Below are 8,266 nucleotides of genomic sequence, written 5' to 3' on the forward strand. Positions count from 1 at the left end.
CACACAAAACATCATAATTCTTCCCCAAAACAATGACAATTTCTCTCAACCAGTGGCATATGGGCTTTTTAGGTGAGCGCTGATGCCGCCCTGTGATAAGCAGTGCCCACTTTGTCAAAGGCAGGGGCCCAAAATATTTTGCTTGTCCATTCCCAGCGCGCCTCAGGGTGCTGTTGGAAAGAGCCATCCCTGCAGCACTCCACCAACCTTCCATCAAAAAAATAATCTAACATAAATCATGTAGCAGATATAGGATATGGCAGAAAGAGTATGTGGCCTTTGCTGTAGACTACAGGCTGGAGATAAAATGTATGACAATGAGACTGACACTTTTTACATCATGCAGGTTTATCTGATCAAATAGCCTAACCTAAATGGCACCCAATCAATAAAAAATGTGTCATGTTAACAAACAACATATCCTAAAAACAGGACATGTCAAAGTAAAATGGACAATATAGAATGGCCATTCACAATGTCACGCTCTGGCTCCGGGACTTTGTATTTTGAGCCAGGGTGTGTTCGTTTTGGTTGTGTTTTGTTTTGGTTGGGTGGTCATTGGTTTTGTGTTTCCCTTATTTGGTCAATGACTCCCAATCGGAGGTAACGAGTGTCAGCTGTCGGCTCGTTATCTCTGATTGGGAGCCATATTTAAACTGTCTGTGTTCACCTTGTGTTTGTGGGATTTTGTTCGTGTGGTTTCGTGTTGTACCATTAGACGTCACGTTTTCGTTGTTTATTGTTTTGTTCGTGTGAACGTTTAAATAAATAGTAATATGTTCGCTCGCAACGCTGCGCCTTGGTCCTTTTTAGATGACGACTATGACAGAAAATCCCACCAAGACCAGACCAAGCAGCGTGTCCAAGAGCCATCGCTAATAGATCTCCGTGGCAGCTTCGATTGGGTCAAGCCCATGGAGGAGCTGAGTGAAGAGGGTTGGAGACAGAGGAGCGAGAGATGGGAGAGAATGTTGAGGCCTGGAGAGACCCCCAGAAATTTTTTAGGGGGGCTCACGACGGTCGGGCAGCAGGAGGCCGCTATGGAGCGGTCCAGCGGGGTTGCAGAGGAGGCCGCCAGGTTACGGGGGGCCACTGGTAGAAGAGGGGATGGTAGGTGTAGAGGCACGGCGAGAGGTACTGGCGTGTGTTGCCAGTCCGGTCCGGCCCGTTCCAGATCCCGGTGTAGAGCCAGTGGTGTGTGTCCCCAGTACGGTCCGGTCTATTCCTGCTCCCCGCACCAAACCTACGGTGTGCGCCGACAGCCCAGCCCGGTCCGTTCCTGCGCTCCGCACCGAGTCTGTGGTGCGCGTCGCCAGCCCAGCCCGGCACGTTCCTGCGCTCCGCACCGAGTCTGAGGTGCGCTTCGCCAGCCCAGCCCGGCCTCTTCCTGCTCCACGCACCAGACCTGCGGTGTGCGTCGCCAGCCCAGCCCGGCCTGTCCCTGCTCCACGCACAAAGCCTACGGTGTGCGTCGTCAGCCCGACCCGGCCTGTTCCTGCCACTCGCACCAAACCAGGGGTGCGCGTCGTCAGCCTGGTCCAGCCCGTTCCTGCTACTCGCACCAAACCAGGGAAGCGAGTCGTCGGCCTGGTCCAGCCCGTTCCTGCTACTCGCACCAAGCCAAGGGTGCGAGTCGTCAGCCTGGTCCGGTCTGTTCCTGCTACTCGCACCAAGCCAAGGGTGCGAGTCGTCAGCCTGGTCCGGTCTGTTCCTGCTACTCGCACCAAGCCAAGGGTGCGAGTCGTCAGCCCGGTCCAGCCCATTCCTGCTACTCGCACCAAGCCAGGGGTGCGAGGCGTCAGCCTGGTGAGGTCCGTTCGGCCCACGCACCAAGCCTAGGGTGCGTATCGTCAGCCAGGTCCGGTCCGTTCCTGCCTCACGCGCTAAGCCAGGGGTGCGCGGTCGTCAGTCCTGATCCAGCCAGCTGGGTCAGATCGGATCGGGGCCGTTATGCGGGGATTGAAGTAGGGTGGTGGTCAAGCCCGGAGCCGGAGCCGCCTCCGAGGAGCAACACCCACCCAGCCCTCCCCTATTTGGGGTTTTGAGGCGCGGTCCCAGTCCGCGCCTTTAGGGGGGTACTGTCACGCTCTGGCTCCGGGACTTTGTATTTTGAGCCAGGGTGTGTTCGCTTTTGGTTGTGTTTTGTTTTGGTTGGGTGGTCATTGGTTTTGTGTTTCCTTATTTGGTCAATGACTCCCAATCGGAGGTAACGAGTGTCAGCTGTCGGCTCGTTATCTCTGATTGGGAGCCATATTTAAACTGTCTGTGTTCACCTTGTGTTTGTGGGATTTTGTTCGTGTGGTTTCGTGTTGTACCATTAGACGTCACGTTTTCGTTGTTTATTGTTTTGTTCGTGTGAACGTTTAAATAAATAGTAATATGTTCGCTCGCAACGCTGCGCCTTGGTCCTTTTTAGATGACGACTATGACACACAACTGTTGTCCAGGAGTTTCACCCCATTGTCAAGATCAGTGGTATCTGTCCATTTTTGACAAGCTGATCATAGCGAAAAAGAAAATACTTCTGCATTTCCCGCTGTGTTGACACATTGCAAATAGGCTCACGATAACTCCTGATAAAGTTGGGTAGCTGATATTCAGAGCTTAAATAGCCAAATTGATTAGTCACAGGAATAAGGACTAATAGAGTACTGCGGTATGAGTCATAATACCCATAAAACCTAGCGGTCAAACAAGGAAATGGTTACAATCGTTTTTCCAACCACCAAAGTCAGACTATTTTCTCTGCTGCCGCACGGCAAGAGGTACCGATGCATCAAGTAAGACACCAACAGGCTCCTGAACAGCTTCTATCCCCAAGCAACTGATAAATAGCTATATGGACTGAGTTTCTCTTGTATCTTTATTTACCTTTTATTTCAATATGTGTACTCTCTATGCACACTCACAGGGCCCTACACACACACTCACTCCATCATTTGCTCACTCACACTGACTCCACATACCCACAAGCTGCTGCTACTCGGTTTATCTTGCATCATGTTGCGTAGTCCCCTTACTCCTATACATATCTACAGTACCTCCATCACTCCAGTATCCCTGCACATGTAAATATGGTATTGGATCTGACTTTTTAAAAATGTCCTGTATATACAGGGCATTCGGAGGTATTCAGACCCCTTGACTTATTCTAAAATTGATTGAATAGATTTTTCCCTCATCAAGCTACACACAATACCCCATAATGACAAAGCAAAACCAGGTTTTGAAATGTTTGCCAATTTATAAAAAATACAAAACTGAAATATCACATTTATATAAGTATTCAGACCCTTTACTCAGTACTTTGTTGTAGCACCTTTGGCAGAGATTAGAGCCTCAAGTCTTCTTGGGTATGACACTACAAGCTTGGCACACCTGTATTTGGGGAGTTTCTCCCATTCCTCTCTGCAGATCCTCTCAAGCTCTGTCAGGTTGGATGGGGAGCATTGCTGCACAGCTATTTTCAGGTCTCTCTAGAGATGTTCGATCGGGTTGAAGTACGGGCTCTGGCTGGGCCACTCAAGGACATTCAGAGACTTGTCCCGAAGCCACTCCTGTGTTGTCTTGGCTGTGTGCTTAGGGTCGTTGTCCAGTTGGAAGGTGAACTTTCGCCCCAGTCTGAGGTCCTGAGTGCTCTGGAGCAGGTTTTCATCAAGGATCTCTATGTACTTTGCTCCGCTCATCTTTGCCTCGATCCTGACTAGTCTCCCAGTCACTGCCGCTGAAAAACATCCCCACAGCATGACGCTGCCACCACCATGCTCCACCATAGGGATGGTGCCAGGTTTCCTCCAGACGTGATGCTTGGCATTCAGGCCAAAGAGTTCAATCTTGGTTTCTCAGACCAGAGAATCTTGTTTTTCATAGTCAGAGTTCTTTTGGTGCCTTTTGGCAAACTCTGAGGAGTGGCCTCCGTCTGGCCACTCTACCATAAAGGCCTGATTGGTGGAGTGCTGCAGAGATGGTTGTTCTTCTGGAAGGTACTCCCATCTCCACAGAGGAACTCTAGAGCTCTGTCAGAGTGAGCATTGGGTTCTTGGTCACCTCCCTGACCAAGGCCCTTCTCCCCCGATTGCTCAGTGTGGCAGGGCGGCCATCTCTAGGAAGAGTCTAGGTGTTTCCAAACTTCTTCCATTTAAGAATGACGGAGGCCACTGTGTTCTTGGGGACCTTCAAAGCTGGAGAAATGTTTTGGTACCCTTCCCCAGATCTGTGCCTCAACACAATCCTGTCTCGGTGCTCTACGGACAATTCCTTCGACCTCATGGCTTGGTTTTTGCTCTGACATGCACTTCTTCTTCTGTGAGTTTTATGGCGGACTACAACCCAAAAAGGTGTCTTGCTGCCACCAACTGGAAGGGTTGAAACCAAAACAAGGTAAAAAGAACATTGACAACAAAAAAAAACTCCCACTTCTTCCAATTCTCCATATCTCCCTTCTCAGGCTCTAGGGCAGGGTTCTTCAATTCCGGTCCTGGAGGGCCGAAACACCTCTGTTTTTCATCCTCTCCTTCTAATCAGGGGCTAATTCAGACCTGGGACACCAGGTGAGTGCAATTAACTACCAGGTAGAAATAAAAAAACAGAAGTGTTTCGGCCCTCCAGGACCGGAATTGAAGAACCCTGCTCTAGGGCCTGAGAGGGTGGTAAGGCTTGTGACAATATTCCATGTAAATCTTTCAGTCTCAAATCAAATCAAATCAAATCAAATCAAATGTTATTGGTCACATGCGCCGAATACAACAGGTGCAGACATTGCAGTGAAATGCTTACTTACAGCCCTTAACCAACAGTGCATTTATTTTAAACAAAAAAAGTAAGAATAAAACAACAACAACAAAAAAGTGTTGAGAAAAAAGAGCAGAAGTAAAATAAAGTGACAGTAGGGAGGCTATATATACAGTAAAATAAAGTGACAGTAGGGAGGCTATATATACAGGGGGGTACCGCGTTGCAGAGTCAATGTGCGGGGGCACCGGCTAGTTGAGGTAGTTGAGGTAATATGTACATGTGGGTAGAGTTAAAGTGACTATGCATAAATACTTAACAGAGTAGCAGCAGCGTAAAAAGGATGGGGTGGGGGGGGCAGTGCAAATAGTCCGGGTAGCCATGATTAGCTGTTCAGGAGTCTTATGGCTTGGGGGTAGAAGCTGTTGAGAAGTCTTTTGACCTAGACTTGGCACTCCGGTACCGCTTGCCGTGCGGTAGCAGAGAGAACAGTCTATGACTAGGGTGGCTGGAGTCTTTGACAATTTTGAGGGCCTTCCTCTGACACCGCCTGGTATAGAGGTCCTGGATGGCAGGGAGCTTTGCCCCAGTGATGTACTGGGCCGTACGCACTACCCTCTGTAGTGCCTTGCGGTCAGAGGCCAAGCAGTTGCCATACCAGGCGGTGATGCAACCAGTCAGGATGCTCTCGATGGTGCAGCTGTAGAATTTTTTGAGGATCTGAGGACCCATGCCAAATCTTTTTAGTCTCCTGAGGGGGAATAGGCTTTGTCGTGCCCTCTTCACGACTGTCTTGGTGTGTTTGGACCATGATAGTTCGTTGGTGATGTGGACACCAAGGAACTTGAAGCTCTCAACCTGTTCCACTACAGCCCCGTCGATGAGAATGGGGGCGTGCTCAGTCCTCTTTTTTTCCTGTAGTCCACAATCATCTCCTTTGTCTTGGTCACGTTGAGGGAGAGGTTGTTGTCCTGGCACCACACGGCCAGATCTCTGACCTCCTCCCTATAGGCTGTCTCATCGTTGTCGGTGATCAGGCCTACCACTGTTGTGTCGTCGGCAAACTTAATGATGGTGTTGGAGTCGTGCCTGGCCATGCAGTCATGGGTGAACAGAGAGTACAGGAGGGGACTGAGCACGCACCCCTGAGGGGCCCCCGTGTTGAGGATCAGTGTGGATCCGCCGCTTCCACAATGATTTCTATCTTCCTGGATCTTCTCTCCACCTTGGCAGTGCCATTTATCACCATAGATATAAAGGCCACCTTCTTAACCTTTAAAATGTCAGGATCCTGCTGGTGAAAGGCAACCCCTGCAGCCTGCAGTGAAGGCCTATCCACCACCATGGACTCTTCAAGTGCACCATTCAAACCCTCAACCCTTTTGTAATATTCATACGGGTCAGCATACTGAATTGTAATTGGATGCATTCTACCATCGTATCATACTGCTCTATGATTGGTTAAGACCACCCAGGTGGTGAGGTCATCTTCAAATGATCATGGCCGGAGACACATGAACATGCCAGTTATAGCTAGCTAATAAAGAGCTACGTTTAGAAAGATTCTGTCGTGCTGCATTTTATTATTTTGTACAAAGCATACAAAACAAGACATGGTGTCAGAGTAAAAGGACTAAAAGATGGATTTTGCTGGAGTTCCTTCACCTCAAATGGATTGGGGGTCTACAAATCTACCCGATGCATGGTGTAAGTTCAAACAGCATGTGGAGCTAATGTTCACTGGTCCTCTGAAGGAAAGAGGAGAAGAGGAAAAGTGCAGCTACCTGCTCCTCTGAATCGGTGAAGAAGGCAGCACGAGCGCATCACGTGAACAGAGAGCATGTTTCAAAATGGAGAGTGACAGAACTCCAAAACATGTGGATATTGTGGATACAAAGTGCATGACAAACAGGGAAATTGCCCAGCTAAATGCAAACAGTGTACTAAATGTGGAAAATGGAATCACTTTGCAAAAGTGTGCAGAGCTTACCGTGGAAAAACAGTACATACAGTGAGTGAAGATGAAATGTCAATCAAAGAGTCAAATGCTGATGAACTGTTTATTGATTCAGTGACACAGAAAAGTCTGATATCAGAGACCGAGCAAGCCTTTGCTGACATTGAGATAGGAACACAAGGCACAGAGCTAAAGTTCAAACTAGACACTGGTGCACAAGTAAACATTATTCCTCTGAATAAGCTTGACATCTGAGTGCGAGCTACAGCCCACCACGCGCAGACTGACTGGTTATGGTGGTGAACAGCTCCCAGTAAAAGGCACATGCACTTTCAAATGCAAATACAAGGAAAGTGACATGATGTTTGACTTTTACATTGTTGACACTCGAGCACCTGCAGGTTTAGACATGGACCTCATCAAGCTAGTTGTATTAGTGACAGCACCAGTAGAGATAGATAATGTCATGGAGGAGTTTGGTGATGTTTTTACAGGAATAGGACTATTCCCAGGAGAATGTACCATTCACCTTGACCCAGATGCAACCCCTGTGGTCTACCCACCGAGAAAGATTCCCCTTGCTCTCCGCGCCCGTCTGAAGAAAGAGTTGGAGAGCATGGAGCAATCTGACATCGTCACCAAGGTTACAGAACCGATGGATTGGGTCAATGCATTAGTTGTGGTGGAGAAACCACGCACAGGCAAGCTCAGAGTGTGTCTCGACCCAAGAGACTAGTACAAGGCTATCAAACACCCCCCATTTCCCCTTACTGACACTAGATGGCATCCCACACAAGCTAGCGGGCGCACACTCCTTCCGTGTCATGGACGTCAGATCAGGCTACTGGGCTATCAAGCTCACAGAAGAGTCATCTAAGCTCACAACATTCAACACACCGTTTGGACGCTACAGGTTCCGTCGCCTGCCTTTTGGGATTATCTCAGCCCAAGACGAGTTTCAGCGAAAGATCGATGAGGTGTACGAAGGCCTTGACGGAGTTGTGGCAATGGTGGACGACATCCTTGTCTATGGTCGAACCAAAGAGGAACATGACAGAAACCTCAGCGCGATGCCGCAAAGGTCCCGCGAGAGAGGAGTCCGGCTCAACACAGAGAAGAGCACAGTCGGCGCTACAGATGTCAGCTACTTCGGACATCTTCTCACAGCGAATGGAATCAAGCCAGATCCGCAGAAGATCTCAGCCATAAAGGAAATGGAGCCACCAAAGAACCGCGCAGAGCTGGAAACAGTGCTTGGCATGGTCAACTACTTAGCCAAGTTCGCACCAAGCCTCTCCAATGCTAATGCACCCCTGCGTCAGCTGCTAAAGCAGTCCAGTGAGTTCCTCTGGGACAAGCAACACGACATCACTTTCCAGAAAGTGAAAGACTTGATCAAGAGAGAACCAGGACCAATCCTTGCCTACTACGACCCCAACAAAGAGCTCAGACTCCAGGTGGACGCGTCAAAGTATGGACTAGGTGCAGTGCTACTGCAAGAAGGAAAACCCATCGGCTACGCTTCCAAATCTCTTAGACTGTGAACTCAACTACGCTCAAATCGAAAAGGAGCTGAAC

This window comes from Coregonus clupeaformis, chromosome 12 (assembly GCF_020615455.1).
Source record: "Coregonus clupeaformis isolate EN_2021a chromosome 12, ASM2061545v1, whole genome shotgun sequence".
NCBI lineage: Eukaryota > Metazoa > Chordata > Actinopteri > Salmoniformes > Salmonidae > Coregonus > Coregonus clupeaformis.